Here is a 25,377-nt window from a genome sequence, read left to right on the forward strand (position 1 = left end):
AGGTGACAATAGGAGTGTGTAATTACCAAAGTTCTTTACAATTCCACTCAGACAGGCTGCCATTCTGACTCAGCAGAGTCATCAGCCCCACTCAACTGTACACATCCTCCTTTATACCATAACCATCCTCCTTTTCCAAAAAGGACCATCATTTCTTGGCACCAGCTTGGAAGGTCCCTAAAGTCTGTACCTGAAGATGAAGTCCAGATGTTCATCAGCAGCTTTTCAGTTGCGACCACTTTCAAATAACCTGTAATGTAGGACAGCGGAGAAGGCACTGGCGACCCACTCCAGTACTCTTGCCTGGAAAATCCCATGGACAGAGGAGTCTAGTAGGCTGCAGTCCATGGGGTCGCTAAGAGTCGGACACGACTGAGTGGCTTCACTTTCCCTTTTCCCTTTCATGCATTGGAGAAGGAAATGGCAACCCACTCCAGGGTTCTTGCCTGGAGAATCCCAGGGACCAGGGAGCCTGGTGGGCTGCCGTCTATGGGGTCGCACAGAGTTGGACACGACTGACGCGACTTAGCAGCAGCAGCAGCAGTGTAGGACAGAGCTGACCCTCTCTCCCAGCTCACCTCCAAATTCCCTGTCTGCGCAAGGCCCTTGAATTTTTGAACCGTTACTTCAGCCTTCAGTCTCACGCATCCTTCCCACCACTGCTCACTTCTCCTCCCTGTCTTTCCTTTGGCCATCCCCTGCCATCCACGCTGACGTCAATTTTCAGAACTTTCTATGTCTTTGGGTCTCTCATTGCCCAGTCACCATCTTCTGTGTCATTCCCCAAAGAGGTCCAGGGGCTTGGTTGATGCCAGGGCAGTGTCGGGTTGAAGGCAGAAGGACTCGATATTAACTCGATATTGGCACGTGACAACACACCCTCAAGCTCAGCAGCTTAGAGCAGGAAGTCTTCATCGTATCGTGTAAGTTTCGGAGACTCTGGAATCTGGGTGTGGCTGAGCTGGGCAATTCTGGTTCAGGGTCTCTCATGAAGCTGTGGATAAGATGTCAGCTGGGGTTGCAACCATCTGATGGTTCAGTTGGGGCGGGAGGAGCTGCTCTAAGCTGCTCACTCTCACAGCTGTTGGAAAAAGGACTATTCCTCATGAGCTGTTGGCAGGAGGCCTGATTCCAACACAACAGGGCATCCTCATGACACAGCAGCTGACTTCCCCTGGCATCAATCTCATCCAAAAACTGACCCACCAAATTTGACCAGGTATCTGGGCACCCCATGGCCCGGTCAAGTTGACACACAAAATTAGCCATCACATGATAAGCATACATCTAGTTTCATAAGAACTTACCTAACGGTTTCCCGGAGTGGTTCCGCCGCCTTCCAGTCCTAGCTGCAATACACGAGCGGCCCAGTTTGTCTGTTTCCTCACCAGCCTTTGGTGTTGTCACCTTTTTGATTTCAGTCATGCTGTAGGTGTGTAGTGACACTCCACTGTGGTTTTACTTTGCATTTCCCTGACGGGTAATGATGATGACGTTTTTTCAAGTGCTTGTTTGCCATCTGTATATCCTGTTCTCTAAAATGTCTGCCCGTATTTCTTTGCCCATTTTCTAATTGGATTTTTTGGTTGAATTTTGACCACTTCATATATTTGAGATCCAAGTCCCATTTTTAATACTTCTCTATTCAGTAACAGTATTTAGCCTTGTTCTGTGTATCTTTCAGTTCAGTCCAGTTCAGTCGCTCAGTCGTGTCCGACTCTCCGCGACCCCATGAATCACAGCACGCCAGGCCTCCCTGTCCATCACCAACTCCCGGAGTTCACTCAAACTCATGTTCACAGAGTCGGTGATGCCATCCAGCCATCTCATTCTCTGTCGTCCCCTTCTCCTCCCGCCCCTAACCTTTCCCAGCATAAGAGTCTTTTCCAGTGAGTCAACTCTTCACATGAGGTGGCCAAAGTATTGCAGTTTCAGCTTTAGCATCAGTCCTTCCAATGAACACCCAGGATCGATCTCCTTTAGAATGGACTGGTTGGATCTCCTTGCAGTCTGAGGGACTCTCAAGAGTCTTCTCCAACACCACTTACTAAATCCAAATGGAGTAACACGGAATGTATAGTTCTGCAGAGCTCTTAGCTCCCTGAACACGGATCACACCCAGGCCCCCCGCAGTGGCAGTGCAGAGTCTAGCCCCTAGACCGCCAGGGAATTCCAGTAGCTTGAATTCTCTTGCACATGACATCATATTTTTGAGAGCTATCTTTGTTGCTCCTATATCTGGTGCATTGAACGAAAGAGGTAATACTAAAAGCAACTTCGCTTTTACTTTCACTATCCCTTTAAACTTTCTCAGTAAGCTGTTTCTCTTGCCCAAGTGACTTCTTTTTAAAATTTGGTTGTGCCATGTGGCATGCAGAAACTTCCCTGACCAGCAGTGGAACCCCTGACCCCTGCAGTGGAAGCATGGGGTCCTCACCACTGGACTGCCAGGGAATTCCCCTGCGCAAGTGATTTAAAGATCATGTATAGATAGCAGAAAGTCCTGCAGTTGCCTCCTGAATTCGTAATTAAAACAGCCAATCTCGAGAGTTCCCTGGTGGCCTAGTACTTGGGGTGCTTTCAGTGTGTGGCCAGTTCAATGAGATCCCACAAGCTACGCAGTGCAGCTAAAAAAGAGAAAAGTCCTGCTTCCTGTAATAATTGATAATCTGAAGGCCTCTTCCTTCTATTTTTATCTTGGTCATTAACTCCACACGCAGGGATCGAACCTGGGCCTCTGCTATCACTGTGCAGAGCCACTACCACCAGACCACCAAGGGATTCCTACAGGACTGCCTTCCACTTCTCTCCACCCCTAGAAGTGGGAGGAGCTGAGCCATAGTCTTCCCTCTGCCTCCTCCTCCTTTCTTTCCTAACCCAAGGAGTGGGGAGGAGGGAAGGGAGAGAGGAGAGGTGAGGAGAATGAGGAGGTTCTCCCGTGATCAGAACTGTAGTAAGATAACATTTCCTTTCCCTGGGCCTGGCAAGTGTTTGAAATGACTCCTCGGGCATATCCATGAAATTCCTCCCAGGCCTCCATCGGGACCATTCCACTGTTCCTGTGACCTGGCAAAGCATTCTTCTCCTGGCGTTCTGGGATCTGTGTTGCTCAGACTCTCTCTGCTGGGGTCTGTGACCCGTCCTTGCACAGAATTTGATTTGCTGCAAAACGACTCTCTCCTGCGTGACCTGGGGGAAAATACTCAGATGCCTTCTATTTCCACCCATTCTGGTCAAACAAGGGGATTCCCAAGAGTGTTCGGCTCCTCTCCACCTGCAGAGCTTTGTGCTGGACGCACCTTACTGCAAACCCCAACTCCGGGGTGCGTGGACCAAGGCCTTGAGTGGACCCTGCGAAGCCCCTTCCCTAGACTTAAGGATGATCTTCAGGACTCATCTCTTCAGAAAAGTGTTCCTCACCAAAGCTCTGACCTCCTGCAGCCTGACCCTCTCACACCTACAAGGTGGTGGCTCACCTGCTTATCAGTCCTGACTTTCAGATTTCCACAGGACACGTTTCATTCCTGCCCTTGGGACTTAATACCTATTGTCTCTTGGTCACTCAGTTTAAACTTCCTTTAACTGTTTTATTTTATACATTATAAGAATTCAGAAAGTTTTATTTATCTATTCTACTATTAAAGGACACTGAGGAAGGCTTTCTTATCTCTCCTTGCTATTCTTTGGAACTCTGCGTTCAAATGGGAGAGTTCCAAAGAATAGCAAGGAGAGATAAGAAAGCCTTCCTCAGCAATCAATGCAAAGAAACAGAGGAAAACAACAGAATGGGAAAGACTAGAGATCTCTTCAAGAAAATTAGAGATACCAAGGGGACATTGATGCAAAGATGGGCTTGATAAAGGACAGAAATGGTACGGACCTAACAGAAGCAGAGGATATTAAGAAGAGGTGGCAAGAATACACAGAACTGTACAAAAAAGATCTTCACGACCCAGATAATCACGATGGTGTGATCACTCACCTAGAGCCAGACATCCTGGAATGTGAAGTCAAGCTTGCCTTAGAAAGCATCACTACAAACAAAGCTAGTGGAGGTGATGGAATTCCAGTTGAGCTATTTCAAATCCTGAAAGATGATGCTGTGAAAGTGCTGCACTCAATATGCCAGCAAATTTGGAAAACTCAGCAGTAGCCACAGGACTAGAAAAGGTCACTTTTCATTCCAATCCCAAAGAAAGGCAATGCCAAAGAATGCTCAAACGACCGCACAATTGCACTACACTGTAATGCTCAAAATTCTCCAAGCCAGGCTTCAGCAATACGTGAACCGTGAACTTCCAGATGTTCAAGCTGGTTTTAGAAAAGACAGAGGAACCAGAGATCAAATTGCCATCTGCTGGATCATCGAAAAAGCAAGAGAGTTCTAGAAAAACATCTATTTCTGCTTTATTGACTATGCCAAAGCCTTTGTGTGGATCACAATAAACTGTGGAAAATTCTGAAAGAGATGGGAATACCAAACCACCTGACCTGCCTCTTGAGAAACCTGTATGCAGGTCAGGAAGCAACAGTTAGAACTAGACATGGAACAACAGACTGGTTCCAAATAGGAAAAAGAGTACATCAAGGCTGTATATTGTCACCCTGCTTATTTAATTTATATACAGAGTACATCATGAGAAACTCTGGGCTGGAAGAAGCACAAGATGGAATCAAGATTCCCGGGAGAAATATCAATAACCTCAGATATGCAGATGACACCACCCTCATGGCAGAAAGTGAAGAGGAACTGAAGAGCCTCTTGATGAAAGTGAAAGAGAAGAGTGAAAAAGCTGGCTTAAAACTCAACTTTCAGAAAACTAAGATCATGGCATCTGGTCCCATCACTTCATGGGAAATAGATGGGGAAACAGTGTCAGACTTTATGTTTTTGGGCTCCAAAATCAGTGCATATGGTGATTGCAGCCATGAAATTAAAAGGCGCTTACTCCTTGGAAGGAAAATTATGACCAAACTAGGTAGCATATTAAAAAGCAGAGGTATTACTTTGCCAACAAAGGTCCGTCTAGTCAAGGCTATGGTTTTTCCAGTGGTCATGTATGGATGTGAGAGTTGGACTGTGAAGAAAGCTGAGTGCCAGAGAATTGATGCTTTTGAACTGTGGTGCTGGAGAAGACTCTTGAGAGTCCCTTGGACTGCAAGGAGTTCCAACCAGTCCATTCTAAAGGAGATCAGTCCTGGGTGTTCATTGGAAGGACTGATGCTGAGGCTGAAACTCCAATACTTTGGACACCTCATGCAAAGACCTGATTCATTGGAAAAGACCCTGATGCTGTGAGGGATTGGGGGCAAGAGGAGAAGGGGATGACAGAGGATGAGATGGCTGGATGGCATCACCGACTTGATGCAAATGAGTTTGTGTGAACTCCAGGAGTTGGTGATGGACAGGGAGGCCTGGCGTGCTTCGATTCATGGGGTTGCAAAGAGTCGGACACGACTGAGAGACTGAACTGAACTGACTGAACTGATTAAAGGACACACTAAGAATGTTTCCTGTTTTTTTGCACATTAACAGTAGTGTTGCAATGAACATCTTTGTACATATCTCCTGATTCATTTATGTAGAACTTCTCAAGGGAAAATACCCACAGATGAAATATCTGGATTTTACACACACTTATAGTTTTATGATTACAGTTTTATGTAGTTTTTAATATTTATTTTACTATTTTTATTGCCAAGACTTTCTCCATGAGTGTAGCAATTATATTCACATTGTTAGTGAATGAAAATAAAAACTGGTCCTCCTCACCAGTTTTTGATCTAGTTAGACTTCAACTTATCCTAAATTCTGAAAGAGGGTAAAAATGGTGCCTCTTTATAATTTTAACCACTTTCCATTTCTTTGATGTCTAACAATGTTGAGCATCTTTTCATGTGTTTATTTGTCATAAAGATACCTCTTCTGTGGGGACTTTCCTGGTGGTCCAGTAGGTAAGACTCCTCATTCCCAATGCAGGAGACCCAGGTTCTATCCCTCATCCTACATGCTGAAACTAAGACCCATCCCAGCCAAAATAAATAAATAAACACATAAAATATTTTTAAAAATCTGACTTCTGTGAACTGCTTATTCTGTCTTTGTCCATTTTTCTATTGGGCTAACTTTTTTTTTCCTGATTGCTCTATAGGATTTCTTATCTTTTTAAATAATTAAAAAATTTAAGCGCTGGTAAAAAGCACATGAAAGTTACCATCTTAACCATTTTAAAGTGGACAGTTCAATAGTGTTAAGCATATTTATAATATTTTGCAAAAGATCTCCACAAACTCTTCATCTTGCTTATATTCTAGTGCAAATCTATTCTCCAATCATGTGTGTTACAAAATTCAGAGTCTTGTTTAAGGAATGTTTTGTCATATAAAAATGTAAATTTTGATACAGCCAAATTTATCTTTTACAGTTTGTGATTTTGAAGTTGTGTTTAAGAAAGCCTTCCCTGAGTTATACATATTTTATAAACAATGTTTGTGGGCCTCCCTTACAAAATTCGTACATTGAAACCTAATCCCTAATGTGATGATATTTGGAGGTGGGGCCTTAGAGAGGTGATTAGGTCATGACGGTGGAGCCCTCCTGAAAGGGATTAGTGCCCTTATGAAAGAGACCCAGGAGACCTCTCTTGTTCCCTCTGCCATTTGAGGACATAGCAAAAATACAGCCACCTACAAATCAGAAAGAGGGTTATCACCAGATGCCAAACATGATGGCACCTCGATCTTGGACTTCCCAGCCTCCAGACCTGTGAGAAACAAATTTCTACTGTTTATAAGCCACCCAGGCTCTGGCATTTGGATATAGCATCATAACAAACTAAGACAATTGTGTTCTGTATGTTCTTCTAAAAGTCTGAATTTATATTTAGGTCTTTGAAAGTTAGTTGCTCAGTCATGTCCAACTCTCTTCAACCCCGTGCACTGTAGCCTGCCAGGCTCCTCTGTCCATGGAATTCTCCAGGCAAGAATACTGGAGTGTATTGCCATTCCCTTTTCCAGGTGATCTTCCTGACCCAAGGGTCAAACTTGGGTTTCCAGCAGTGCAGGCAGATTCTTTACCCTCTGAGCCACCAGGAAAGCCCTATTTAGGTCTTTCTTCTATCAGAAATTTTTTGGTAATGGAGTGAAGTAGGGATTTTATGAGACATTTTTAGAAGCCAGTTATCCCACCACCCCTAATTATACAGTCCATCCTTTCCACGTTGGTAACACTATCTAGGTGTTATATTCTGAGGTCATGCTTCATCTGGAGCAACACTGTCCAGCAGAAATATAATGCAAGCCCCAAGTGCAATTATATATTTTCTAGTAGCTACATTAAAAAACAAAAATAATTGTTGAAATTAATTTGAATGATCTATTTATTTAACAAAAGATATCTAAAATATTATCACTGCTACATGTAATTAATACACAAAATCAAAATGAAATCATTTGCATTCTTATTCTTGGTACTAAGTATCAAAAATCTGATGTAATTGTAAAGGACATTTTCGTGTTTTCTGATTGTGCAGAACCTTTCAAATCCCCTTGTTGTGTTTGGAGAATTTCTTTCCTTGCAAGACCTGTACTCTCAAAAAAGAACTTACAAAACTGTGTTCTCAGGCTCCTTTGAGTTCCTGGAATAAGTCCGGGCTTCCATCACTTCATGGCAAATATAAGGGGGAAAAGTGGAAGCAGTGACATACTTTATTTTCTTGGGCTCCGAAGTCACTGTGAATGGTGACTGTAGGACCAAATTAAAAGATGATTGCTCCTTGGAAGGAAAGCTATGACAAACCTAGACAGTGTATTAAGAAGGAGAGACATCACTCTGCCAATAAAGGTCCGTACTGTCAAAGCTATGGTTTTTCCAGTAGTCATGTACAGATGCAAGAATTGGACCATAAAGAAGGCTGAGCGCTGAAGAACAGACGCTTTTGAACTGTGAAGCTGGAGAAGATGCTTGAGAGTTCCTTGGACAGCAAGGAGATCACACCAGTGAATCCCAAAGGAAATCAACCCTGAATATTTTTTGCTTCCAATGCTGATGCTGAAGCTCCAACACTTTGGCCACCTGATTTTAAGAGTCAATTCATCAGAAAAGACTGTGATGCTCAGGAAGATTAAAGGCCAAAGGAGGAGCGGGCAGCAGAGGATGAGATGGCTAGATAGCATCACTGACTCAGTGGATATGAATTTGAGCAAACTCTGGGAGATAATGGAGGGAAAAGAAGCCTGGCATGCTGCAGTCCATGGGGTCACAAAGAGCTGGACACGACTTAGTGACTGAACAGCAACAACCAATAGTAACATGTGCTTGTGTAATTGTTGAAGAGGGGAGAGGGAGGTTAGAGTCCAGCTTGCTTGCAAGGATGGTGTCATTGTCCAGCATTCAGGGTTGAGTGTTTGGTGCAGGTGTGGTGCACAGGCTGGTTTCTGGTGAGAATGGAAATCTCTGTGCGACGCCAGCCCACTGCTGGTGGTTCTCCATAAAGCCAGTTCTGCAGCTTAACTCAGGGCACTGTTCCTGGAAGGCTAGTCTGCAGACTCATTTGCCACCACTCCTACCTAGTGAGATATATATGCTTCATAAATGTTTACAGCTTAATCTACCTTCTGTGCACTTGCTGGAACCCAAGTGCCCCGAGGGCCGCAGCAAGCAAAAGCCTGTCACGCTATATTGCGGCAGCCCAAGGATGCCTCACACCCTCTCTAGCATTTAGTATTTGTAGAATTTTTAATGATGATGTGAGGTGGTACCTCCCTGTAGTTTTGATTTGCATTTCTCTAATAATTAGTGATGCTGAGCATCTTCTCATGTGCCTTTTGGACATCTGTATGTTTTCTTTGGAGAAACATCTATTTAGGTCTTTTGCCCATTTTTTGATTGGGTTGTTTTTTTTAAAAAATTGAATTCTATGAGCTTTTTGTATATTTTGGGAATTAAGCCCCTGTTGGTTGTACCACTTACAAATATTTTCTCCCAGCCCAAATGCATGGCTGTCCTGCCCCATACATTTCTATTGTGCAAGAAAAGAATTTCTTGGGCAGGGGGGACTTACAGGCAAGGAGGGCTTCCCAGGTGGCACTACTGGTAAAGAACCTGCCTGCCAATGCAGGAAACATATGAAACTTAGGTTTGATTCCTGGGTTGGGAAGATCCCCTGGAGAGGGGAACAACAATCCACTCCAGTATTCTTGCCTAGAGAATCCCATGGACAGAGGAGCCTGGTGGGCTACAGTCCATGGGGTCACAAAGAGTCAGACACGACTGAAGGGACCTAGCACACACGCACAGGCGAGGAAGTAGCCAAATGCTCATGGTCCCCTGGGCTCTCTTTATCCTGCAGAGAGGTGGATGTACCCCAGAAAGAGCTGGGTGCACCACGGAAAATGCATCTGTAGAACGACCTTTCCCCTGCACTGCTTCACCACGCTACAGGGGAGCTAAGAGGGCCTTGGCGCACCTGGTTGACCGTAACAATGGGAGGTTCCTGGTGTAAGGAATGGCGTTGTTAGAAAAACCTTTTTTATTGGCTATCTCAGATCTACTGAGCTAGGTCATTGATGATGAGCTTGAAAAGTCATTGATGGGGAAAGGGCATGAGCCTCAGAATCATCTGGATTTGTGTCTTCTCTGAGGGATGAACAGGCTAGAAATGTCTGTCTTTCTTTTGAAAAGAGTATGTGGAGGAGAGCAGACCAGGGCTGTCTGGTGACCTGGCCACTCCAGGTATATTTAGGGATACCAGCTCTTTTCATCTTTTTGATCAGCCTTCTTTTAAATGTGGGTTCCTTTCTCAAGCTTGACTCATGGTCCAAGTCGGCAGCTGGCATTCCAGCTATCACATCTATGCTCCAAGTAGGAAGCATGAGTTGAGGCCCCAAAGAGGACATGTTTGTTCTTCTTTAAAGCTTTCTCAGAAACCTTGTCTGCTGACTGCTTCTTACTCTTTATTTGCCTGTCCTAGTCAAAGAAAGGCCAGAAAATGTGATCTTTTAGCTGGAAACATAACCGCTTAGTATAAAATAAGAGTTCCCTTACTAAGAGGGAATAATGTATTTTGGGTAGTTAACAAGTAAGTCTGCCACCTATACATGACACATATATTTATACACATATATGTGAGAGTTGGACTGTGAAGAAAGTTGATCGCCGAAGAATTGATGCTTTTGAACTGTGGTGTTGGAGAAGACTCTTGAGAGTCCCTTGGACTGCAAGGAGATCCAACCAGTCCATCCTAAAGGAGATCAGTCCTGGGTGTTCATTGGAAGGACTGATGCTAAAGCTGAAACTCCAATACTTCGGCCACCTCATGCGAAGTGTTGACTCACTGGAAAAGAGTCTGATGCTGGGAGGGATTGGAGGCAGGAGGAGAAGGGGACGAAAGAGAATGAGATGGCTGGATGGTGTCACCAACTTGATGGCCATGAGTTTGAGTGAACTCCAGGAGTTGGTGATGGACAGGGAGGCCTGGCGTGCTGTGATTCATGGGGTCACAAAGAGTCAGACCCGACTGAGAGACTGAACTGAACTGATATACATATATGTGTGTGGAACACAGTTTATGCTTTTTTGTGTGTGAAGGGGATAAACTATGGCCAATACCTAGGGTCTGTATGTTGCATAACTCCAGGGACCATGTGATTGGGGAGTTGTACAATACACAACTTGTGTGACTGTACTTGGCTGCCCTGGAAATAACCATTATCTCACCAACCTTCTGTCTATAAAGCCTAGCATATGAATGCCTGGTGTGTTTAGGAGCTAATAAAATATTTTGCTCTGCTGATGAACTGGTGTGTTCTCACTTCTGTTTAATTCCCAAAAACTCAGAAATACTTCCTGTACTCAGCAGCAGTACCTTCTTCTGACCTGGGCTCTCAGGAATAATTATTTTCATCCTCTTCAAATATTCAGTTCTTGCCTTATTTATTCCCTTCAACTTTTAAAAATTGTGGCAAAATAGCATGAAACTTATCATCTTAACCAAATGTTTAAGTAAGGACTTCCCACGTGGCACAGTGGTAAGGAATCTGCCTGTAATGTAGGAGACCCAGGTTCGATCCCTGGGTTGGGGAGACCCCCTGGAGAAGGGAATGGCACCCCACTCCGGTATTCTTGCAGGAGAATCCCATGGACAGAGGAACCTGGCGGGCTACAGTCCATAGGGCCTCAAAGAGTTGGACACAACTGAGCGACTGAGTATTATCTGAGTCAGTGGTATAAAGTAGGTTTATGTTGTACAGCCATCGCCACTGTCCAGAACTTTTTCATTTGCCAAACTACACCTCTGTCCCCACGAATTGATAGCTGGCTACCCCTACCTCCGCCGGCCCCTGGTCTCCTTTCTGTCTCTATGCTTTTGATGACCTCATATAAGTCAGCCCTTGCCTTTTTATACTTGTTCCGTTGGTGGACTTTTATTATATCTTTTATTGCAAGCTGCCTCAGATCCTATTTTTTGAAGCTAGCTTGGTATAAACAAATAAAATCAGGATGGTAATAATTAGACACAAGGGAAACACAGAGAAAGCTTCGGGCAGACTTGCTCTACCCCTCCAGGAAATCAATGTGGCTGAGGAGGTGAAACACAGCACATGAGAAAAGTCACAGGAGGAACACTGAAGGCTTTACAACTTGCTGGAAATTTAGATTCCATGAGGCTAAATGCATAAGAAGGAGGGCCTCTGTATAAGGAGGAGGTATAACTTCCACTGGAGTTAAAAAAAAGAAAAAAACCAAGGCACAGGGGGCACCTGGATTTGAACCAGGGACCTCTTGATCTGCAGTCAAATGCTCTACCCCTGAGCTATACCCCCAGCCACCTACATGGCTATCATAGAACAATTCCATTATTGCAGTCTTTCCCAAGCTGCGCTCTCACCATTGTGTGCTCCCTAGGGAGTTACCTGATCTGCTTCTCTGGGTGCCCACCACAGCTGTCAGAACTGCCCCCCCTCCCCCAGAGTCTCCACACCTATGCCCACCAAGCATCCCTCCTCCCAGAGCCCTTCTCACCTGCTCCCTCACTCTTATCACTGTAATGAGTGAGAGAGGAACACTACCCAGCCCCTTAATGTCTAAGATGCTGTGTTTCTCTTTTCTTTTTCTCCATCTCCCCTCTCTGGTTCGCTTTCCTTTCCCAGGGTTTAAGGCCTGGGACCCATAGGAGGCTGTCACGGTCTTGGTTTACTTCAGGAGAGGCGCCTGGCCAAGAAAGCTGCAGCCCCAACTTTCTAAGGGGTGGAGAAGAGTGCGCAGGGATGAGCCAAGAGGTCAGCACAGGTACAGGGCCTGGGATGCAGCTCCAGCCTGCTTCTTCTAGAACTCAGTCAGCCCCTGCTGTACAGCCACGCAGTCTCTAGGATTAAGACATCATTGCATTTCTGTTTGCGTCTTTCTTGGTTATGTTGTGCTATCCAATTGGGTAAGATTTTCTACACTTTCTTTGAATTATTCTGAAGTGAAATTATCCTTCAAGGGCTTCCCAGGTGGCTCAGTGGTAAAGAACCCATCTGCCAATTCAGGAGACATAAGAGACCTGGGTTCGATCCCTGGGTCAGGAAGATCCCCTGGAGAAGGAAATGGCAACCCATTCCAGTATTTTTGCCTGGAGAATCCCCATGGGCAGAGAAACCTGGTGGGCTACAGTCCATGGGCTCGTAAAGAGTCGGACAGGACTGAAGAGACCTAGCACGTACATAATGGAGGGCGGTTCTTTGGCCAAGGGTATGGGAGTAGCTATGCCCCCGATAGAACCTCCAAACAGACTCTTGAGATCCATTTGTAGGAGAACGTAGGATTGTCAAGGCTCCAAGACTCCACACACATCCAGTGAGGCGCTGCAAGTCAGTCTGCCTTTCTTCGGAGGGTAAAAAAAAAAGGCTGAGTGTTGGTAAGCAGGTGATTTTTTCCAGATTTATAAAACACTGGATGAATACGCACATACATCTTGGCGCACTTCTCAAATGATTTCCCCAGGGTGGATTCCTAAGAGTGTGGATGCAGGGCCCGGAGGAGCTGGCTGGTGCTGTGGCTTACAGCCCATCAGCAGGCACCAATCCCAGGGGTTCCCCTGTGCCCTGCCCTTCGCCTCCAAACCCCCACAGTTCTGTCGGGTTAGGACGTGCACTCTGCCCTGGGCTGGAGTCCGAACCTGGCAGCATCTCGGTGTGGTCATCAGGTCTGGAGCTCGGCTCCCAGACTTGCAGCATCAGACCCCTTGGACCAGCTCACATGACCTCCCTAATCAGGCTCTAAAGGCCCGATGCACAATAAGCCAGAATACCCTGTAGGTTACCCCGGAAACCAAATTAACTATCTGAGGGTTGCTTCCTGAGGCTGCAATCAGAGCAAAAGGGAATTGAATGCTCTTGAGGGTTTCTCAGGCCACGGAAAATGATTATGCATTATTCCTGTTCCAAAGTACCGTTCCTTCTTTAGAGGCCAGAATGCTCCGTCACTAAACTGCGAACGTCAGTGTGTGCGCAGGCATCTTTCCTGGATCCCTGCATCCTGCCATCCGGCCTTGACCACGCGCCTCCCTCTCCCCCACCCAGTGTCTCAGCTCTGTGACCTGCGCATTGTTGATATATCACAATCCACGGGTTGAGGGATGGAGAAAACTGCTTTTCTGCAAAAACAACTTGATCTCTGTTTTGTGCCCCATTCTACCCAGCAGCAGAAATTTAATGAGTCAGTGTCAGGACTCCCCCAAGCATCACCCCCCACCCCGCGTCACACCTAAGTTATGAAAGGGTTTTCCCAGTACCACAGTGCTGGGAGTGGGTGGGATCTGTTCCTGCATGTCGTCTGGATCATGCTGTGACCTTCTGATCCCACCCTGGTCCTCGCCGCATCTCCTCCCAGGTTCCCTGGCTCTCCTGGCGACACCCAGGCAACATGCCCCAGCTTCGGCAGGCACAGAGTGGGTGCCGATCTTTATTCCCCTAATCCCCCATCACCCACACTGTTGGCATTTGAAAACTGAGCAGTGACAACTTGCCTTCCACATGGTCATCCCTTCGCTGTGTTGTTAAAGACGTAAGATTTACCCAGTTGGGTGGGGGTGGGCTGGGGAGAGCCGCCTTCAAGGACAGGAAACCTGGCTTATGAGCTTAGTTAAGACCCAACTTCCTAACTGCGCTCTCCGCCTCCCCTCCATGACCCATTACTCTCCATTCTTCCAAGATGGCTCTTATAAGACTCAGATGGCTCCGGGTCTTCCTAGGAGGACACGGTACTAAACGTTTTCCCTGAGTCATCACCTTTTGTCTTCGAGCCAACCCCATGACATAGGTGTTCAGTAAGTCCTCTACTTGAGAACCTTCAAGTTGCAAGCTTTCAAAGATGCGAACCTGCGCTGTCACGTCCAGTCACAGCAGCTGTGGATGACGCTGCAGCTCGCCCTCCGCCTCCTGTCGCCGGCGAGCCTGCAGCTCCTCCACCTCCCACCCCTTCTCCGTCCTCCGGCCAGTCACGCTTCTTGCCCGTTCGCTCAGTGCCAGCCCCCATATGCCAGCGGTTGTCCCGGACTACTGCACTTTTCAAAGAACTGTATATAAGATTAAAAATGGTTTTTGTGTGTGTGTTTGCTTGTTGCGTATTACTTATGTGAAAAGCACTATAAACCTATTGGAGTACAGTACCACATAGCCGGTTGTGTTCGTTGGGTACCTAGGCTAGTTTTATTGGACTCTCAGAGTAGAACTCACTCAGTTCATATGCAGGGGACTTACTGTAATTATCATCCCCGATTGACAGATAAAGAAATGAAAGTTTAGAGGAATTCAGTAACCCAGATAGTCTAACTCCAGAACTAAAGCTGGTGACCATATTGGAAGAATTCTCTCTAAGACACAGATGGAATTGGGTATCTGCCTGGCAGTGCTAGGTAAAACATCAGCCAGTTCCTTACTGTTTGATTTCCTTCTAGGCTATTTGGGAGATAACAGCTCATCACCCACTGCGTTGGGCCGTTAGGTTGTGATACCCACTGATCAAGACAGAGGTCACTGTTCATGACAAACCCAGTCTGCAAAGCCACTCTGGGCCCCCTTCTCATAGGCAGAGCTCTGGGGACCGCCCTGCTGACGGCCAGGCCCACCACTGCCTGCTGACTCTAGTTTCCCTTTCCTCTTCAAGTGTTAGGGGTGTCACCGTGCTGAACAGTGGGGCCTTCCGGAAGCTAGAGGTAAGCGCTTTCCCCAGTCTCTGGGCAGGATGAACTGTGGGGGACCCTTGAGAGCAGGCCCACCGGCCCACAGCAGCGGCACCGACGCTTTCCCAGGCTCCATCGGTCACCTCACCTGTGCTGCTGAGGTGCCACTGAGGCTTGTTCAAGGGGAACTAAGATCCTGCGGGGAATCTTAGGGGAATAAAATCCCCCCAAAACCAAAAACTCTTTAAAAAAGAAAAAGATTAACTGGTGTGTTGAGGTGTTGTTAACCTCATTTTAAATTCCCCCATCAAACATTCATCTCGTCATTTTGGTAGGCTTTGGGGATACTGGCTTCTGACCATCGCCTCCTTGGAGTTGTGAGTGGTTCTATTCAAATCCTCTACCTTTATTAGCTTAAATTCTTTTATAAAGAAGACTTTTTTTTATTAACTCATTAGTTCTGTTGGAATATAGTTCACATAGAAGAGGCGGAACAAATGCTTGATTCTTCCCTTTGTGGGTTTTCAGAATACTGAGTTGATGCCTTCGCCATCTCCAGATTTGATAGAGAGGGCTCCAGTAGTCTTTGAGCATTTCCTTGTTTTACTGTGAATGGGAACCTATGTGCATGTGTGTTCGTGTGTGAGCAGACCAGATGAAATTGCCAGATTGGGTGGGCTGCCCTGGAAAAGCCTTTAAATCCTTTTACCAAAAAAAATTTTTTCTTAAATTTTTTTAGCCACACCACATATGGGATCTTAGTCTCCCCACCAGGGATTGAACACTCTGCCCCTGCATTGGAAGGGTAGAGTCTTAACCACTGGATCACCAGGGAAATCCCAAAGAGAAGACTTTAAACAGAAATCAAGGTCAGTCGTGGAAAGCGATTTGTGTGCAAGGTGGAAATGCTCAAAAACTTGATGCACGGTGCAGAGAGATGGGACTCATTGGAGAACAGCTGGTTGGAGCCTTCCAAGATGGGAAGGGACCACTGGAGGAGGCTGACTTCAGAGAGCACACAGAGTCTTTAGGAAGAATTCCTGCAGAACCAGGGAGGGCCCTGCAAAGGTCCTGGGCTCGGCCCTGAGGGAGTGTGGCCCTGTAGGTGATGCTTGCCTCAAAATGAGCACACCTGGGCTCAGAGTGGACCTCTGCACAGACTCTGGATTCTGGCAAAATACATCAGAAAGGGGGAGGATGTTCAAACTACCCATGCTGGATTCCCCACCAATCTTAGTGGGTGAGACCTCATTTACTTTGATTATTTTAAAATATTAAATTGTATCTTAAAAAGATAAATATGAACTTACAGAATTCATATGCTACAATGTTCAAAAGATATGAAAACTTATGCAGCTGGAAACAACCAAAAGTCCTTCAGTAGTTAAAAAGTCCTTATTGAATGGATAAATGAACTGTGGTACATAGGACAATGGAATAGCATTCAACACTAAAAATGAAATGAGTTCTCAAGGCAAGGAAAGACCTGGAGGGAACTTTCCTGCATATTACTAAGTAAAGGAAGTCCATCTGAAAGGCCACAGTAATACTGTACAACGTTCAGGAAAAGGCAAAACTATGGAGACAGTAAAAAGATCAGTGGTTGCCAGGGATTTGGGGTGATAGAGGGAGATATACAAGTGGAGCACAGAGGATTTTCAGGGCAGTGAAAGCACTCTGCATTATACTGTGTGTGTGTTAGTCACTCGGTCCTGTCTGACTCTTTGAGACCGCATGGGGTGTAGCCCCCAGGCTCCTCTGTCCATGGGATTCTCCGGGCAAGAATACTGGAGCAGGCTGCCATTTCCTTCTCCAGGAGCTCTTCCCAACCCAGGGATCGAACCCGCAGCTCTTGAATCTCCTGCATTGGCAGGCAGATTCTTTACCACTGTGCCACCTGGGAAGCCCATAGTGATGGATACGTTTGTCCAAACCCATGGAATGAACAACACCAGAGGGAACCCTGATGCAAATGGTGGACTTGGTGACTGTGACGTGTCCCTGTGTGTTCGTCCACTGTAACAAATGTCCTGTTCTGGTGGGGGATGTTGATAATGCGAGACGTTATCCATATGTTGGGGCAGGGGATATGTGGGAAATCTCTGTACATTCCTCTCAATTTTGCTGAGAACACGAAACTGAAAAAAAAAATCTTAAGAATACATTTAAAGATTAAAATGAAGAAAAAAAGTACTCAGTAAAAATTCTCCCTCTCTCATCCAACAAGACTCTCTACAAGCATCCCTGGGGAACCTGTGTTAGCAGTTTTTATGTTCTCTTCCAGATAGTCTGCACATGTCAGTAAGGAATGCACAGTCAAATGATAGCATAACAATCCTATGCTATTGCATCTTGCTTTTCTCATCTAATTTAATTTTGTGCAAATCATGGCATTGCTTACCTGGGAACATTTCTCTTTCTAGGACTCAAACCAGCCCCCAGTGCTATGGGGAATATAGTCCCAAGTAAGGATGAAGGGTGGTGGGGGTGGGCGGTGGATAATTCCAGGCAATAATGAAGGAAAGCTTCCATACCCTCAGCCTTGCTGGTTACACAGGAGAGGGTGCTCTACCACAAGGCCCAGCAAAGGGAAATTTGGGATAGTCGTAGGGGGCACCCAGATTTGAACTGGGGACCTCTTGATCTGCAGTCAAATGCTCTACCCTGGAGGTACACCCCCTACTGGAAGAGTAAGCCTCTCTCCTCAGAACTTCTCACCTTAGTGAGACACCCGTGACAGCTGTAATAATTTTTAAGACCTGATGCTTATTGAGCGTTTATAATGTGCTAGATAAACTGTTCTGAATTTTCATACACTGTATATAATTTTTTATTCTTTTTACCATATATAGTTTTAAAAATTATTGTGGTAGTGAGTGCTATCTCTACCACCTCTTTATAGGTAACAATGACACAAAGAATTAAAGCAACTTGTCTGGAGAGTCCCGTGGACAGAGGAGAGTGGCGGGCTACAGTCCACAGGGTCACAAAGAGTGGGACATGAATGAAGCAACTACACACACACCCCAAATCACAAAACTTAAGCTCAGTTGGTAAAGAATCCGCCTGCAATGCGGGAGACCTGGGTTCGATCCCTGGGTTGGGAAGATCCCCTGGAGAAGGGAAAGGCTACCCACTCCAGTATTCTGGCCTGGAGAATTCCAGGGACTGCATAGTCCATGGGGTTGCAAACAGTCGGACAGAACTGAGCGTGTCTTTCACTTTTTCTAAGTAACAGAATTAAGAGGTGAAGGACCACCACTATATCCTGTCTCAGCTCAGCTGACCTGGAGGGTGAATTTCAGGGCCTTGGTGCTTCGGGGTCAAGCCGCCTCAGGGCCAAGCCGCTTCCCTGCCCTGTGAACCCAGCAAATGCTCCCCCTTTAATAACGGAATTTTAGGGAACAGACCTAACCAGTGCCTTGAGACGACCCACCTGGCACTTCTGGAAGTCAGATTGCTTGAACTGAAGTTTCCTAAATTTCTGAATGAATTAAGTTTTTTGCAAGTAACACTTTCACATGGCACAGAATTGAAAATGTATGAAATAGGAGCTTCCCTGGTAGTGCAGTGGGTAAGACTCCATGATTCCACTACAGAGGGCATGGGTTTGATCCCTGGATGGGGAACTAAGATCCTGCATGCCACACAGCCAAACAACAATAATAAATTAAAAAATAAAATGTACAAATAGCATCCAGACAAAAATCAAGACTCCATTCCATCCCAGTCTTCCAGACACCACATTACCATTTTACTGGTTTCTTGTTGCCTGTGCACCTTTGAAAGGGGACATTTTCTCTTAGTCCCCCAGGGTTAGCTTAATTCTCGTTTATTGTACTGCTTATATCTGTACATACATGTGTATACACAGCTAGATATAAATGCTACATACTCACAGTTTTCTACACTTTTAAGACAAAACAATTTTAGAAGATCAATACAAACAAAATCACAAACCCAGGAACATTCAAGTTAACAGCAATTTGAATAGCAGATGAAAGCATTTTGCTAGAAGAGGCTCTTGGCAATGTGCTTGTGAAGCTGCTCAGGCCTAGAGACGCAGCGGTCCCGCAGCTCCTCTGCTAACTGCCTCTACTAACACGCCCTCTGACTCTCAAGACTCATTTCTCATAGGCTAAAGCTGTTACCAAACTCAGGGTTGGCTGCTCACCGCTCAAAAGCCAATTATCGAGAGGCAGGTGTCAGTAGAAAGGAAATACGTTTTAACCAGAAAAGCTGGCAGTCTGGTGGATTCATGAGAAGGTGGTCTCTTGTTCCGAGACCGGCTGCGAACGGTCTGCTCGCCCATGACAGTTTGTAAAGGGGAAAAAGCGGGAAGAGTCTCCGTGAGTCATGGAGGCATGAGGTTGGGTCGTGCGCCCTCCTCCGTTGTGCGTAACTCTTTCCAGCTGTCACCCTGCCCATCTGATCTGCCTGCAGGATTGCTAGGGGGCTTTGGGGCAGAGGACTAAGCGAAGTCGCTCAGTCGTGTCCGACTCTTAGCGACCCCATGGACTGCAGCCTATCAGGCTCCTCCGTCCATGGGAGTTTCTAGGCAAGAGTACTGGAGTGGGTTGCCAGTGCCTTCCCCGGGGGCAGAGGACTAATCACCTTTTAATTCTTCTTTTAATCTAGGAAAAGAATCAACAGGTTAGGCAAGGCATGGAGAGCACAAATCAGGAGCTAGGTTCAACTGCCTAATGATCTCATTCCGAGAAGGAGGTTTTTTCAAGGTTAAGCAGTCAGGGACTTCCCTGGTGGTCCAGTGGTTAAGAATCACATGCCCACTGCAGGGGATACAGGTTCAATTCCTGGTTGAGGAACCAAGATTCTGCATGCTGTGGGCAAAAAAAGTTAATAATTCTTAAAAAAAAAAAAAGTTACAGGGGACAGAAATGGGCAAAGAGGGAAGGGACACAAGAGCTGCTTTCAAAGGCGGCCTCCGATCTTCGGTCCTCAGTGTCACAGCGAGGCGTGGTGACAGGGCACAGCAACCCACTCCCGTATTCTTGCCTGGAGACTCCCATGGACAGAGCAGCCTGGGGGTTACAGGCCATGGGGTCACACAGAGTCGGACACGACCGAGCGACTGAGCACGTGGTGACAACACGATCAGAAAATTGAGTGCCTGCATCACACTGGGCTCTGATTATACAATGGCCCTGCAAACCAGCCACCGTGTGCCTGCATCAAGACAGTTAAGACTGCTATTAAAATACGAATAGAAACTTTGAAAGAATCGTAGGGGAACTCAAACCACTGAGAAGCAATAGTCTGCGGTCCCCTTCATGCCCGGGCACGTTCGGGCTGCCCACAGTGTCAGGACCAGGCCCCAGAGGTTTTGACTTCTGCTCCAGAATCTCGCCAAGCCTCCCTCTCTTTCATGAATCCCACCCCTCTTCCAACCTCTCCAGCAGCCAGCGAGAGGAGCCCTTCTGAGGAGCACCCACATCCCAGGGAACACGAGTTGGTAAGCTGAGGAACTACATCAGTCTTGTCAGATGGGGCCGCTCAAGTCTGTCCCTGGGGACGGTCCTGCTTTTGGGTCTGTTGTCTCAGCATCCAGCTCATGGAATCAAAATGAAGCTTTGGCAGTTCATTTTGTCCAAGGTGAAGTACCTGACATCGTGAAGGCTGTTATAAACTCCATTTAAGAGTTCAGTGGGACATCCCTGGTGGTCCAGTGGTTAAGACTCTGCCACCCACCAGTGCTAGGGGCCCAGGTTCAATCCCTGGTCCATCAGGAAAAATTAAAAAAATAAGGGGGGGGGGAGTGAATTCAATAGAAGATAGAACTTTGTTTTTGCTATAATAACACAAGAACGAAAGTTTTGAAGCCCAAGATTTTAATGTAAACAATGTTCTTAGCAGGGGTGCTGTCAGTAAGTTCTAGGCAAATGAAGCATAAGTGTTGTGCACACGGTGGTGGACACATAATTCACAAGTGCATCTGAACGGGCTGTGATATTCTACCTGTTCATACAAAAGCTGAACTGTTTTTAAGTTTTTAAAAAACTAAATTGTTTTTGTGACATGGCTGATTTAATACCAGAAAAGATTTCATGATGGCTGCGTGTGGGTATGCATGCTAAGTCGCTTCAGTGGTGTCTGACTCTTTGCAACCCCATAAACTGTAGCCCAATAAGCTCCTCTGTCCATGGGATTCTCCAGGCAAAGATACTGGAGTGGGTTGCCATTTCCTCCTCCAAGGGATCTTCCCAACCCAGGGGTCAAACTCAAACCTGAATCTCTTATGTCTCCTGCATTGGCAGGTGGGTTATTTACCATTAGTGCCCCCTGAGAAGCCCAGCAGTATGTGTAAGAAAGTACAAACAGCTACTGAGCAGACCTGTATTGTAGGTCTACCAATATAGTCAGTATCTTGGACACATCCGTCCCCATTAGCACTAAGATTTTAGAAATGTTTGAGCCTTTGAAGAACTACTTTGTGAATTAACCCAAGTGTCCTGCAATGGTATTGGTATTAAACCTTTTCTTTTTGTAAAAATATACACCCAGAATTGTGTTTTGCACAAACCTCCACTGGTGGCTCAGATGGTAAAGAATCTGCCTGTAATGCAGGAGACCCAGGTTTGATCCCTGGGTCAGGAAGATCCCCTGGAGAAGGGAATGGCAACCATTCTAGTATTCTTGTCTGGAGAATCCCATGGACAGAGGAACCTGGTGGGCTACAGTCCATGGGGTCCCAAAGAGTCAGACATGACTAAATGACTAACACACTACACTTACACAAACCTGTTGGAAATCCTTAATCAAAGTTTTCAACAAATGGTATGCCCCAGAACTTCAGCTTTTGAAACCTTTAGAGAGTTGCAATAAATGAAAATAAAATTTGCAAACAGAAAGACATTGAGATGTAGTTTTGCAATAGCAAGAGAGAAACTGAACACATTAAACAATGAAAGTTCACATGGTGTACAAGATTTAATTCTGAATTTCTAAAATTGTGCTTGCAAAGTCTCAAAAGAATCTTTGGCTGAAGTTCTTCATTCAATTGAATAAATTTACATTCTGTACCTGAAGGGAAGGAAATTTTCAAAGCTTGGGACATTACAACATCTAAATTTGGTGAAATATTCAGGAGAATCATACTCATTTTAAGAGCTTTGTCTTACAAATATTTTGTAGAAGAAATGTACTTTGAGGGACTTGCCTGGCTTTTCAGTGGTTAAGACTCTCTGTGCTTCCAATGCAGGGGACGAAGTTTCAATCCCTGGTTTGGGAAATAAGATCCCATATGCCACATGAAGTGGCCATTAATTTAAAAAATTAAAGAAATGTACTTTGAAGGGAAGCAAAAAGACAAGACCTGTGAAAATTTTGTGGCTAAAATGTTTATATATTGCAATATAAGAAAATTGCAACTTGGTACTTTTTAAAGTGCTTCTTAATATTTTTAAAATTTTTCTTTTGTGCTTTGGCCATACACCATGTAGCATGTCTGGTTATAACTCCCCAACCAAGGATTGAACCTGTGACCCACACATGGGGAGCATAGCATCTTAACCATGGGACTACCAGGGATGTCTCTGAGAACACTTTTCAATTAGCCTACTTTGCTCTGAGCTTACCAGTTACTCCAGCATCTGAATCAGAAGTATTTTCATTAAACATAATTGGTCTGCAGAAAAAAGACAATTGAAAGAGGCTGTCCAGGGACCTGGAAACCTGTGGGTCTCCTATGCCTCCCCAGAGCTGCCTTGGACCCCAGTCTTAACATCTGACCTGTGGGGAACAGCCCTCCCTCCTCCTGGCTGACTTCCCTTGTGATGATGAGGAAGGTGGGGCAATGGCTCCTCCCTGGGGCTCTTTCCATCCATCACACCCTGGAGAGCAAGAGGAGCCTCCTAGGACCCTGACCAGCACCCAGCTCCCCATTTCCTTGAAAACTGCAAGAAGCCAGCGAGGTTTCCCATGCTGCAGAGCTGTCCCCAGTCCACAGCTGGCTGGTCCAGATGAGCAGGTACCTTAAGAGGACATTGCAGCCAGATTTCAAAGATTTACCTCATTTATAAATTTTTATATTGATCATATGCTGAAATGATAATATTTTGGATATACTGGATTTTAAAATGTGGAGGGTTGGGGCATTCCTTGGTGGCCCAGTGGTTAGGACTTGGCACTTTCAGAGTGCGGGGGTTTGCTCCCTGGTTGGGGAACGAAGATCCCACAAGTTGCAGAGCACTCCCCTTCCACAAAAGGAGATTCATTTTGCTGATGTCATTTTACTTTATTTTTATGAAAACATTTCCCCCAGTTCAATGAGATATAATTGACATACAATGTAATATCAAAGGTGTGCAACATGATTTGATACATGTATATATTGACAAATGATCACCACAATAAATCTAGTTAACATCAGGCACCTCACATAGTTACATTTCCCCCCTTGTTATGAGAACTTTCAAGATCTACTCTCTTCAGTTCAGTTCAGTTGCTCAGTCGTGACCGACTCTTTGCAACCCCACGAGTCACAGCACACCAGGCCTCCCTGTCCATCACCAACTCCCAGAGTTCACTCAAACTCATGTCCATCGAGTCGGTGATGCCATCCAGCCATCTCATTCTCTGTCGTCCCCTTTTCCTCCCACCCCCAATCCTTCCCAGCATCAGAGTCTTTTCCAGTGAGTCAACTCTTCACATGAGGTGGCCAAATTATTGGAGTTTCAGCTTTAGCATCAGTCCTTCCAACGAACACCCAGGATCAAGCTCCTTCAGAATGGACTGGTTGGATCTCCTTGCAGTCCAAGGGACTCTCAAGAGTCTTCTCCAGCACCACAGTTCAAAAGCATCAATTCTTCGGTGATCAGCTTTCTTCACAGTCCAACTCTCACATCCATACATGACCACTGGAAAAACCATAGCCTTGACTAGATGGACCTTTGTTGGCAAAGTAATGTCTCTGCTCTTTAATATACTATCTAGGTTGGTCATAACTTTCCTTCCAAGGAGCAAGCGTCTTTTAATTTCATGGCTGCAATCAACATCCTCAGTGATTTTGGAGCCCCCCAAAATAAAGTCTGACACTGTTTCCACTTTTCCCCATCTATTTCCCATGAAGTGATGGGACCAGATGCCATGATCTTAGTTTTTTGAATGTTGAGCTTCAAGCCAACCTTTTCACTCTCCTCTTTCACTTTCATCAAGAGGCTTTTGAGTTCCTCTTCACTTTCTGCCATAAGGGTGGTGTCATCTGCATATCTGAGGTTATTGATATTTCTCCCGGCAATCTTGATTCCAGCTTGTGCTTCTTCCAGCCCAGCGTTCCTCATGATGTACTCTGCATATAAGTTAAATAAGCAGGGTGACAATATACAACCTTGACGTACTCCTTTTCCTATTTGGAACCAGTCTGTTGTTCCATGTCCAGTTCTAACTGTTGCTTCCTGACCGGCATACAGGTTTCTCAAGAGGCAGGTCAGGTGGTCTGGGATTCCCATCTCTTTCAGAATTTTCCACAGTTTATTGTGATCCACACAGTCAAAGGCTTTGGCGTAGTCAATGAAGCAGAAATAGATGTTTTTCTGGAATGCTCTTGCTTTCTCCATGATCCAGCAGATGTTGGCAATTTGATCTCTGGTGCCTCTGCCTTTTCTAAAACCTGCTTGAACATCTGGAAGTTCACGGTTCACATATTGCTGAAGCCTGGCTTGGAGAATTTTGAGCATGACTTTACTAGCGTGTGAGATGAGTGCAATTAGCAACTTTCAAATATACAATAAAATATTGTTAATCTAGTGACCACAGTCACCATGCTGTACATTGCACCCCAAGACTTATTTATCTAATTCTGTACCTTTTGACCTCCTTCACCCATCTTCCCTTTTTTACTTTAAATATTTAAGGTGGCTACTAGTAAATGTAAATTCAGATATGTAGCTTGCATTCCGTTTCTGGGGGGAGCACAGGTGTAGACCTTGGCCTTGGGAAAACCAACCTGGCTGGTGGGCTGAAACGATTGGATTGCCTGTCATCCCCAAATCCTGATCTTACAGGTCTCCTGTGGGGATGAAAGGACAGTGCAAAGACAGGAAGGAATGTCCCTTCTGATGGGAAAGTGTCAGTGGGTGTTGTTTTCAGGGTGGAGGGACTGTTTGAACTACAGGGAGAGTTACAGGGACCCAAGGAAGATCGACTATGCCACCAGGCTTGCTAGAGCCTGGAAACTCCAAAATGGAGCATCAGA

At 45.6% G+C, this 25,377-nt stretch overlaps 1 non-coding gene across 1 annotated transcript; it reads right to left on the reverse strand.

Annotated features, from left to right (window-relative positions):
• Positions 1-11,751: 11,751 nt before the first annotated feature.
• Positions 11,752-11,823, reverse strand: TRNAC-GCA (transfer RNA cysteine (anticodon GCA)). The gene has a single exon. It is a non-coding gene; the product is annotated as a tRNA-Cys (tRNA).
• Positions 11,824-25,377: the final 13,554 nt, after the last annotated feature.

This window comes from Moschus berezovskii, chromosome 3 (genome assembly GCF_049115385.1).
Source record: "Moschus berezovskii isolate FMDL1 chromosome 3, NW_MosBer_1.0, whole genome shotgun sequence".
NCBI lineage: Eukaryota > Metazoa > Chordata > Mammalia > Artiodactyla > Moschidae > Moschus > Moschus berezovskii.